The following is a 13126-nucleotide window of genomic DNA, read 5'->3' as shown; positions in this document are numbered from 1 at the left end:
ATGCAGTTCCTTAATCCAAAGGAAACACAAGTGGAGCATCATAAGAAGGAGAACCTTACTTGCAACCCAGAATACCATGTTAGATATTCGGGTGGAAAATGGGTAGGATAACTTTAGAAGGTAGAGGCAAAAAAGATACCTAGAGAAGAAGCATTGTGCACCACTGCGAGATCATCCTACGGTTACCAGAATAATTTAGGATGTAGTTGATAGTAGAAGAGTAGACTAATTCTTTAAGTGATGGACTCAAGGTGTACCATGTGTTAGAACCGGGAATGGAGATGAAACCTCAAGCTATTAATTATGGAATAATAACTCCTTCAAAATAGCCAAGGAGCCATGCGAGTTAGACCCGTAGATGACTCAAAGGAAGAGGGATTCCTCTAGAAAAAAATAAATTACAAAGAAGGGTGTTAATCCAACCAAAATAATTTACCCAACGCACTTGTAACAAAAATATATCAGTGTTGTGGTGCATAGCCTCGGCGTAAAATAGAAAAAAACCCATCAATTGTAGAGCGACACTTCCATGGTAAGGGTGGAAGAATTAACACTGTCAACAAGTGTTTGGGAGGATAGCTACACTAACTTCCCTCCAAATGGCCACAATTTTTGAGCAAGGATGAGCAATGGAAGGTGAAGATACAAACATGTGGTTAACACGTTGAGGGACATCTAGGGTTTGAGAAGTTTCAGAAGTTAATGTCTTGTGTTAGCATAATTTATAACTTAACCTCATAAATAAAAATTAAGCAAGGTTGTGAGTGTCAACCAACACATAACCATTGTACATATGTATGCATTCAAAAAATTGTATAACCTATGAATTGAAAATATTGGGACTAAGTTCAATCATCCTTGGAAGATCATCAGACGCAATGTAAGGTGATTAATATAGTTAAGAAGTACTGACCCTAGTTAAGAGGTACTCACCTAGAGCATGAGGCACCAAAATGTTTTTCGCATGGTTGGGTCTATGTATATAGTTTACATCACAACTTATAAATTTTAGTAATCGTTGAATTACAAGGCTACTAACTATAGTCTGAGACCAGAACTAGAATAATATGTGTGTCCATCACCTCTATGATCCAAAGTATCGAAGAACCAACTATATCTAACCATTTCATACCCATATGACTTGCTCCCACCATGAGATCTACTGCCATCTACCCCATTAGTCATATTCTCCACTCCATGGTTGATCTGAAGTGGTCCCTCTCTTTGCAAGTCTGACAAAATCTAAAGGATTACTGCATTGAATTATGGTTGTTTCTCATGTGCACGCATGATTATGTCATTATGTGTCTTACAACTTCTTAATTCTTCCTTCAAGCTTCTCAACATGTCTACTAAGTTAGAATAATTCTCAACACCACACTACTCATCTGATCCATAAGGAGAGTCTCGAAAATTGTATTCTACCATCTTACTACTCATCTTTGTTGTTTTTCTTAGTGCAAAGCATACCATGTCAGCTAAACCAGAATATAAACATAATCAACATAACGTTGATTAGTTCTCGGACGAGCTCTCATTTGCAAGATCAACTAGATTATCATAATACATTTATAAACATAAACATAATCATAACAGCATATAGATATCATCCTAACCATAATCGAGTCATCATTGCAAGACCATATCAACCATACATCATGACCTCATGCATGACAACTACACCCATATCTTTGTATGCATAATTAACATATGGATGACATGCATGCATACATGATACATACAAACATTGACATGCATAGCGAGTGCATAACAAACCTATACCCATGATAAACACATCCAACAACACATCATCCACTTTCACATGGCGATATCATTTCAACCATAACCAACACCATGCATATACAAAAAACACATAGACCATAAGTATAAGTAACAGATATGCAACCAACATGAATATATGGCCAACACACATCGTCCATCTAGTCTAATGGGTGAACCATGCTTTGATACAACTTTGTAACACCCTCCTCCCACCTTTACAAAAGTTAACCATACCACTCGGGAAAACATGTGAGGATAGGCTACTACAATTTGATTAAACTACCCATGTAAACTTAGGGATGTGGAACAGACATAAACAACCAATACAACCTTCTTCACATACCACAGAACCGATAGGATCCAACCAAGACTTTGAGATCATCAACCCCTCACTTCACTGCCCTAGAACCTCAGTCGCTCCCATGACATGGGAATGCATGAAATTGGGGCCCTCTTGTCACTCTCATAGCATGGGAATGCAAGAAAGAATGATATTTTCAGTTATTTTAGAGCAAGTGACCCTAGATTTTGTGACACTTTTTTAGTTCCAAGACTAAGGCCACTTCCGAGAATGCCATGAAACTTTCAAGAGTGAAAATTAACATCAAAACTAGGTTGCAAATTGAAATACTTGAACAAGTACATGAATGGATCCCTATTAGCCATAACATACATTTCATCAAACATGTCACAAATATATATTCTACAAGTCATAACAACAAATCTATGCATAGGGGTCTCATACTTACCTAAGAATCGCTAAGAAACATTGATTCCTTATGACATTAGCTGCATTGTCATCTATTAGGTGATATATTCATTTCAAATTCATTTACAAATCAAAACATGATGAGATTCATACATTATTACTCTCATAAAACATGCTCATAACCAAAATATAACCAACATAAATAACAAGGATACATCAGTTGTAAATGCATCATATGAACCAACACATTTTCTCATAAAATATTGAAGAAAGGAACTCTTACTAATGAATGCAAAATCCAACTTCGTATGGGACTACCAAGTTCCACCCAACCATAGATTAGCTGAGCCAAGTCTCTCTCCTGCAGTCACCCCCGTACCATACTCCATGCATGAATGTGGGACTTATAACCAAAATAACCTAGGGATTTCTCAGGCTACACCACCTCACCCTCAATAGTAGAACCATGATTTACCGCAATCGCCTTTGAATCACGAGGCCATAAACAATAAGCATACAATACCAAGGTTTACCAGAATCCTCACTACATCAGTACAGGCAAAAAAATGGATGCCACCGGATCTCTCCACCTACACCGTGAGGGATTTATCTATCCCAACCTCTCGGCTTTAATGTGTATCCCATCATTACTAGTCAAGGGATTCCTAGGCCTACAAGGTCTCCACCCTCTAGTCTCTATTGTGTGTCCTATAATTAAATTCTGAGGCACAACCAAGGGTACTCACCATTGAGCTTTACCGTGTATCCTGCCATTATCGATATCCTGCCATTCTTAGGCTCAATTGAGGTGTTCACATTAAAGCTTTTTTGTGGATCCCATCTTGAAATTCCTAGGCCTTGTGAATAATCGTGGGACCACCCCATTGAGCTTTGAGTCCATCTAGAAATCCAAGTCAACCACATACAAAAGAACCTACCACACCATGGCTATCTGGAAATGGTAAGGCAAGGCTGAAGAACATTTTCACACCTAGAAAAATCCATGCCCATGATAGTAAGAGAACCAAGAACACACATGCAGAACCATGCATGCCAAAACTAACAAGGAAATCATATATGCAAATTGATACCTGCAAATAATCTCATTGTAGTTGCTAGATCACTCTCTTCCTTGCTTGATCTTTACTTCCTCTTACCTTCTTTATTTTTCTTGATCCAATCTTGGAGTGCTCCAAGAAAAATCTAAGTTTCCAAGAGTGTGAGAGAAGGAGAATAGAGAGAGATCTACAAAACTGAACTGTCAAAAGGTACCAACTTGTCCTGATAAGCATTTTTACCAATGAGGCCTCAATTTTCTTCATTTTCTATTTTTTTCCTTCATTTTCCTCCTCACATGCAACCTGTGACCTTCCACCTTCCTTTTCTGCTAATTTTCTTTATTTTAATAAATACAATACCTATTAATGCCTTTCCTTTCCAAATAATTTTCCATTTCCTTTTCATATTTCCTTAGCTGTAATAAACCAAACGAGCACCCACACTAGGATGTCTTGCCTAACTTTCAGCTTGGAATAATTGTCCCACAACCATGGCTATTATTTTACCTTTATTAGAATTTATTACATAGAATCTTCATGAGAGTTGTTACAAATATGATGACAAACTTGTCTATGTAAGGTCACAACACCATGTACATGAAATTGGAAGGAGCATTATTGAGCCCAAAGGTTAGCACAACAAGTTCATAGTTCCCATATCTTGTTCTTAAATTAGCCTTACAAATGTCCTCCACCTTGATTGTTATTTGATGGTAACCGAGACTCAAGTAAATTTTGGATAATATTGTTGCTTCTCTTAACTTATCAAAGAGATCATCAATCCTTGGAAATGGGTACTTGTTTTTAATGGTTGCCTTGTTTAGTTTTCTATAACTAATTCATAACCTCAAAGTTCCATATTTATTTTAAACAAATAATATTGTTGCACCCCAAGAAGACACATTTCGCCATTTGTAACCCTTGTCCAAGATTTCTTTCAATTGTAGTTTCATCTCAACCAATTCCGCACTCCTCACTATATATGGGGTCGTAAATGATGGCGTTGCTCTAGATATCAACTCGATAGAGAAGTTTATCTCTTTGAGAGGGGGTAATCCAGGAACCTCTACTAGAAATACATATGTTTACTATCCCAAGACTAGATACCTTCAGAGCGTCTCACCTCTCCCATATGTTTACTATCCCAAGACTAGATACCTTCAGAGCGTCTCACCTCTCCCATCCTTCTCCTCACCTTGAGCTCCCTCATCTTTGGAAACTTGTACCGTGAAAAGCGTACATCTCTTCCTACAACTATGTTTGGATTGCATGATAGTGTTGATCCTCACTGATATGGGATTTTTCTTTCCTTCGAATATTCTCTCTGTTCCTTTCTCATCCAAGTATTCTATTTATTTTTCATAGCAATCCACCTTGGTATAGTGCACGTACACCCTATCCATTCTAATTAACATGTTATACCCATCCAATGGTAAAACATTCATGTGAGATATAGTGATCATGCCATTGAGTTCCAATACACATGACTTTAGGCATTAGTTTATCCTCCTCTTTGTTTGTGGTTCCAACTGAAGTAGTCACAACTCTTGGTGTGAAACAACTTTCTCTTGCAGCTTAAATTCCATCTAAATTATGGATGCCTTTTAATATACTTGCTCGTTGTCCAATGCTACGTAAATATTAGACATACTCTGGGCTATTTCGCAAAAAATGCTCACCTCTTGAGCAATGTATATTCTCATTCCAACCTTCTACTAATAAGCAAAATCCCTTCTCTTGTGGTTCCCACCATAGGTTCAACGCTTAAGTGGTTCCTAGCTTTCAATCTTAGGTTTCGATGATGCCACTTTTTGTACATCCCCTTTAACATTGATGTTGGCCTCTCGTTGAGACTCACTTGTCTAAGATGGGAATTTCCTCTCTTTTCCTTTTGAGTTCTTGCTCAGCCAACTCACATTTCATGTGGGAGTGATCTTGGTTATTTAGTCATTCAGAGTCTTGGCCCCATGCCTAGATTTCTCATAGTATTGCTCTAGCTTCCTTATAATCCTTCAGGGTCTAGTGTTCCAATAAGTCAATATTATCTTTGAATACATAGGCAACCCACTAATGAACCTCTACATTTCGACCTTTTCGTGCGTGAGATATGGAACATATCCCGATAGCCCCCAAAAATTAGTGACATACTCTGCATTAGTCATCTCTCCCATTCTGAGTTCATAAAATTCCATTGTTTTATTGTCATAGTAGCGTTCAGACATGTATTGCTCCCTAAAAATCGTATCAAGCTCATCCCATGTCAGCTCCTCTTCGGTAATGGCTCTTCTATTCTTCAACATCCTCCCACCAAATATCGTCTTTTCCCTTTAAATTGTAAGACTCGACTCTTGATTTCATATTATTTTAGTACACATGTATCTTGAAGAATTTATTCATCTCTAACAAACATACCTGTGCCTCCTTAGACTACTTCACATTCCCATCGAAAGTGGGTGGTTGTAGAATGTATTTTTTCTATGTTATGTTTCTTATGATGTGTTGTCAATCACACACGTTATTAGACATTCTAAAACAACATTTAAACATAATCAGGATAATGAGCTTGTATTTACGAAGTATCATGAGTTCCTATGATAACAAAACAACCTTGTTAATATACAACCCATTTATAATTACATGCAACATTCATTCAATCATGTAGTTGGTACATAACTAATGAGAAAACATATTTGCAATCACAATTCTTGATCCCATGGAGCTGTTTACCATAAACTAACATATCGTGACATAAATTTAGTAATCAATTGGTGAGCGAAGTCCAATTGACTCAACATACTACAATCACGTAACAAAAATTCCTCACTTTCTCATGATGAAGCCCATCTATTCCAAGTATTGAACACAAATGCTTACCACTCTCTAACGTAACCCAACGCTCTCAACCACATTGGGGGAATGGGGTAAATAGTTCGTAAGCCTTTACTTCTTATCATTCTAAGGGTGATTAACATTATCACTCGTGAGCTTGAGTGATTGGGTCTCTAGCGAGTTGCTTGCCTACGAGTCTACCCATTACAAGAGGAGAAATGCCCCAATGGGAGGGGTAGGCACTCATGCGTGAATTACCAACCACACACTTTCATGTAGACTTTAGAGAGGAAATAGCCTCGGGTGCTACACACTAAAGGTGCGAGACCTTATGATGGGCCTGCAAGAAGCTAGTTTCCGATACGCAAAGCCATTAGCTTCCTTAACCATCGCTTAAAAATCCTGCTAGAAAAGCAAGGTTGAAGGACATTTGGGTAAAATTGCTGGTTAAATTGATATTGGGGAAAAACTCCCTTGGATGTTAAAGTCTTTCTCACTAATCAACACCACAATTTGTAATGTGAGCACAAATGGCTCATGAGTGAATATAGACCCTACTATGCAGAATGTCTCTCTCATCATAATATTCTATTAATAAACGGTCACAAATCCTACTATTAAAGGGTTCCTTATCTATCATGTGATTCATATGCTCTTATTTAATAACAATTTTATGTGTGTCGTTTGGCAGTTATTCACATATTTTCTTTCTTCAATTTTCTAACACATTCTTTTGTATATTCCACACAGATACATATGTAGATGCAACCATCCAATACATCACATAATATGCAAGTAATATAATGCATAAGTGACTATTCACTAGCACAATGTAGTCCCTACATTCAAACCACTATCCATAATCACATTAGCATCATTCATCATACATTAAACAGAATACATAGTTTCATATCTTAGAGTAAGTAAGGAAACACAACCTTGAACAAGAGCTCTCCATCCAATTGTAGTCAACTGCAAGCAAAATTACTTGCAACCATCAACCCCAAGACAAATGAGGGAGTCTACGGGGATAATCCCTCGATGGACTAACACACCAATCTTTTGCTAAATTTTGGGGCTCCAAAGGGCCTCCTTCCTCAATCCCACCAATTGGAAACTTCTTGCTTGGTCGACACCGGGAGTCCATACACTACAAGAAAAAAGGACATTGGTGAGGGGTGAAAAATGTCACCATAAGCTTATTGGTTATGGTCAAAAGAGCCTTCGTCACCAAAAACTCAACGTCACCAAAAGTGGCTTCGCGAAAAGTATAGGTGTTGTGGTGACACTCAAATTCCGCCACCAATAATTATTTATAATGACGGATAGCGATTGTCACCATTTCATACGAACAATGGTGATGGACCATAGCCTCCATCACGAAAAACTGAATGTCACCAAAGGTGGCATCGCCAAAATTATAAGTGTTGTACTGACATTTAAAGTCCATCAACAATAATAATTTATAATGATGGATAGCGACAATCACCATTTCATACGAGCAATGGTGATGGACCATAGCCTCAGTCACCAAAAGTTGAATGTCACCAAAGGTGGCATCGCCAAAAATATAGGTTTTATGGTGACATTCAAGGTCCGCCACGAATATTGATTATAATGATGGATAATGATCATCACCATTTCATATGAACTATGATTTATTGTGATGGATCTTTCATATCTATCACTATTGGTGCATATATATGGTGATGTTCGTTGGCCATCACTAAAAGCCGCGTTGTAAGAAGTATAGGTGTTGTGGTGACATTCAACGTATGTCAAGAATAATTACTATAATGACGGACAATGACCATCAACATTTGATATGAACAACAACAATTTATGGTTACGGACCTTTGAGGATCGTCACTATTGATGCGTATATATGGTGGCATTCATTGACTCTCACCATTTCATATTTTCGTGAGGTTCAAAAAATTTCACCAATGCTCATTGGTGATGGTCAAAATAGCTTCCATGATGAAAAATTGATCATCGTCACTCCATATGGATGTCAGGGCACGATGGAATCGAAGCACCAACATCCCGCTTGTAAAGTAGGTGCTCTTCCATTGAGCTAGCACGCTTTAAAGAATTATATTTTGAAACTTCATTGTTGTGGGGAAAAGTATCCGATGCGGATGACCCTATCCCTACTCTAAAGGTGACAGTCTTTAGCAACAACTGAAAGTAAAGTTTTGATGATTTCCTTTATGAAAGTACAGAGAGAATGAAGAAAGATTAACCAACCTGGTGTCTTTCGCTTAGTCGATCCTTATCCTCTCTCTATGTCTCTTGTTCCCAGCTCCTTGCTCTCTTTGCCGGTCCAGCTACACACAGATCCTGCACAAAACAAGAGAGGAAACTACAAGATACATGTACTCATAACTGATGCATGGATTAGAGTGAATCAAATATACAAGTAAATACAATACATCAATGCAATACAAGTATATAGGAGAACATGCAAAACTTTATTGATAGAAGTAACAGGGTTCTGAGAAGGTTACAACCAATGATGGCTCCAATCCAGCAGCACCTCCCCAGCAGCAAGAACTCTCCTCTTCACCTCTAGTAAAACAATCACCCAATAGCTCTAACTGTAAACCAACAGCACCTCCTTGCTTTGCACAAAATTCCAGCCTCCTTAGACCTCATAGAAGAGCTCTATATATAGGAGAGAAGAAGAAAGGATGAGTCAGCTTGAGACTGACATGAAGCTGCCTTGTGTCCTCTCCCTCTTCAATTAATCTTCAGTTCTTGAGTCCACTTGGAGATCCTTGCTTACACATGGTGATCAAGTACCTCTTACTCATCACAGGGCGAATCTCATGAACCAAGTGTCAGTTTGGAAGCTTCCTGGGCAGTTGACACCTTGCAGAATGACTGTGCCACTTGGCCAATCTCGCCCAGCGTAGGTAGCCTTCATTAGATTTGACTTCCAGCGCAGGTACAAGGAGGAGCAGTTGCATTCCAGCGCAGATGCTCAGTGGAGCAGCTGACATGATCCAAAATTAGCCTGTTTTGAAGTGTTTTCAGGTGGAGAACTGATTGGAAGTGCTGTTGTTTGATGACCTTGTTCTTTTAGGGGTAAGAACAACATGTTTAGGGACTGAGGATCCCTGTAATTATTGACATTTCATGCTCCATGTCGCGAGGCACAAAAATGTCTATAACAGTTGCCCCCTAAAGTATGAGGCCGTTTATCGGGTGAAATGCTTTATCTAGAGGGTCCGAAGTTCATTCCAGTGCTGAGGAGGCGCCCTGTAATACAATACAATACAATACATTATTTTTCATTCTATTTTCATGATCTAGCTGAGGCGGGCATTCCCATGCTCATCTTTTTATAAATACATTTTGGTACATATGACAGACGTTCGTCTGAAGATAGACTGATAATTTTCTGCTGAAATTATCATCCTTTGAATAGGATGATCATCTGCTGCAATGATGTACATGGCAAATGCTTTTATATATCCTGAATATATATCGCAGCCCGGATGGATGAAACTAGATCCGGGGTCTTCAAACTCGTTTGATCTTCACTCTAAGTACAAGTCGATCCATGTGAGAATTTCGCTGAAGTCGAACATGGAAAGACATCGCTTGATTACCGGTCAATAATGAAAATTGTTAACAAGCGCGAGAGGAATCACCAATAATGACGATGACCCTCAAGGTACTGCAGTACAATTCACGTGGCGTGAATAAAGGACTTGGCGTCGAACACCACGCAAAATCTTCTGGTCGAAGGTCATTGATGTATACCTGTCGCCGGAAGTGAGAAACTTGCCATTGAGGCATGCAAGCTTCAAAGTACTGGGGGGGTGTTCCTAGATCAACTTCTTGGATAATGAGCTGAAGTCGACAAGAAGCGATCCATCAAAGGAGGGCCTTAATGAATCCCACATCAATGACACGGAACGGAGCTAATGATTTTAGTGGAGGTGAAAACAAACTGTGACATATGATTCAGGGTGGCGATCATGAATGGATGAAGGATAATGTATGGCAGTGGATGGGACACGGTTGACACTTTCAGAATGACCCCTCTTGAACATATAACGACACTGATGCGATGGATCGGTAGCATTACCCCAAATGTGGATGGTTTGGCGAGGACCATGGTGATGGGACCGGTGAATGAAACAACCCAACCCGATGTGGTACGGAGGAAAAGTGTCATGTTCAAGAGTGACTTGCTACCATTAAACTTTGATGTTCTCCCAATTTTTCCCCAGTCATTTCTGACCAGTGCCTCTTTATTTTTGTCAAGCTTGAGGAGGATAACATATGCTTGTTCTATAACCTGCCCTTTGAGCAAGCCCATCGCTATGATTTAACGAGCCTAGCGATAGGGAAACTCGTTCTCGTCTAAAGACAAGTTTGTTGCTATTTAATCATTTTAACGAGTCTAACGACAAGGAAAACTCGGTCCTTTTCATTTTTAGAGAGTCTGAAAAGGTACAGAAAGTTAACTCCATAATTCCTTTTTCGTCATCTGATCCCTTAAGTCTGAAAAAGTATAAAACAATACAGAAGGGATGAGTGTTCGGTACTTTTAACGAGCCGAACAAGACAAGCGCTCGATCTTTTTGTGTAATAATCCCTCAGGTCCAAAAAGATTAAAGTCTAAACGAGGGATAGCGTTCCGGTCATTTAACGAGCTGGAAGGCCAAAACTCGGCAAACTTTTCATATTTTACGAGTCAGTGAAAAGAGCTCAAAGAAGACTCGTCTTTTGAGGAACGAGTGATAAACAGGGATAGCAGCAGATTCCAGGTACAGGTTGGAATTTTTCAATCATGGCAGTGTCACAAGGATGGCTAGGTGAAATCACTCTTTGCAGATGTTCCTCAAAATAGGTAAACACACATATGGAGATGAACGATTGGCCAAATGAACAGATGGAGGTGACGGTGTACAAAACATGACCAAGGCTTTAATATGGCTGTCAAAGGTTACATTTACCACGGTTATTTACCGGTTCATTTTTTCTGGATGAGCTTGAACTCTAGGGAAAGATTGCTCACAATTTACGTTTATTTTTTAACGAGCATGAACTTCTGCACAAAAACTGCTCGATGATAAGTTTGCATGCCCCCAGCATAATAATGCAAATCGAGGTGCATGCCCCCCAAGCTTCATTGCATTCAACTTTGTTGATTGGAATGAAGGTTTACCATTGAGATCTGGAAAGGGGATTGTTTCATTTTTTAATGAGGTTGACATAGTAAAAGAACTATCCTCATGGTTGTTCATTTTTTAACGAGGTTGACCTGAGATAGGAACTATCCTCGATGGTTTCTCATTTTTTAACGAGGTTGACCTTAGATAGGAACTATCCTCGAGCTTTCAGATCCGCTAGAAACGGAAGGTCTCATATTCCATTGTGGTCATTTCCGCCAGATTATTTGAAGGCAGCAATGCGGAAGTACCCATTAAAGTAGGGTCTTTTAGGAAAATGACTCCGATATTTTGGAGAGAGTGATTCCTTCCCTGGATCATAGGAATGCTTCCCGTAGTAAATGGTGGCACAACTTTTGTCGAAGTTGTCGTCGAACTGCTTGGTTGATCATACCCTTTACTGTTCGACGACTGCGGATTCCCGCAGTTTTTGCACTTTGTCGAAATCAAAGCATCATTTTGCTGTTCAGAGGTCGACACCATTAGCACCTGGCACCGGGAAATATCTCCATTATCAACCAGATTTTGACTTTGATTGGGAAACGGATCAGTTAATACCGCTGGGGTTTGTGAATTCTTTACGAATCTTTTAAACTCGGCTTTATATGGACAATTTGCTGTCCAATGATCCTCATCGCATATATGACATGGACTCGTTGGTTTCCCTTTCCTAGGAGGGCTTGAAGAAGTTTTTTGAGGAGATGACTCATCCTGTTTCTTCTTCTTCCCTTCGTTTTGTTTCTTCTTGCTTCCTGGTTGATTGGAGTTTTTGCCTTTATCCGTAGATACAACATTTACCTCCGAAGCAAGAATCTCTTGATTTGCTTTTTGATTCGAAGTCTTACGGGCTTTCTTATTCGAATCCCTTGTCGACTTAGCGTTTGCAGTTCCAATCACGCCATCACCGGCATGAGAGTCACTATTCGATCCGGGAGGAGGAGGGATTGAAAATTCCGGTCTGGGGGCGTCAGGTATCTTATCATAGAGCGTGCCCGACTGCGTATATACTAAGTCCAAATATTGAGCACGAGCAATAACTTGCTCCTCTGTTACGACGCCTCCCTTGGCCACATCTTCTGTTATAGCAGGCGGAAGCGACTTTATAAACCACTCAGCTAATAGCTGGTCTGGAACATAGGTTTTTACCATTCTGCGATGACGACGCCACTCATGTATATGATCTGATATATGTGTGGCCGTTGTCTGCTTGAAATTCGTCAAGATTTTTGTCCCAGTTTCGTACCTTATAGGTAACTGAAAGTGTGTTAAGAAAGTCGTGGCTAGGGAACTAAAATTGTCGAAAGAGGCTCTAGGTAATTCAATATACCATTTGGCCGCCGGACCAGTCAATGTCCTCTGGAAAAGACGAAGTCTTATCGAATCATCATTCAAGGTATTCGACGAACACCACAGATGGAACGTCATCACATGATTCGACGGGTCTTCGCCCGGATTTCCATTGAATTTAGGAATGTCCGAAGGAAGTTTGTGAGGAATCGCTGGCCACCAATGGGCATAGGCGATTGGATCGTTCGTTAATCGATGTAAATCTGGTAATT

The sequence above is a fragment of the Pinus tabuliformis genome, chromosome 4_1, assembly GCF_031772625.1.
Source record: "Pinus tabuliformis cultivar Carrire ecotype Pingquan chromosome 4_1, CPIR1, whole genome shotgun sequence".
NCBI lineage: Eukaryota > Viridiplantae > Streptophyta > Pinopsida > Pinales > Pinaceae > Pinus > Pinus tabuliformis.
This window is presented reverse-complemented; position numbering follows the sequence as displayed.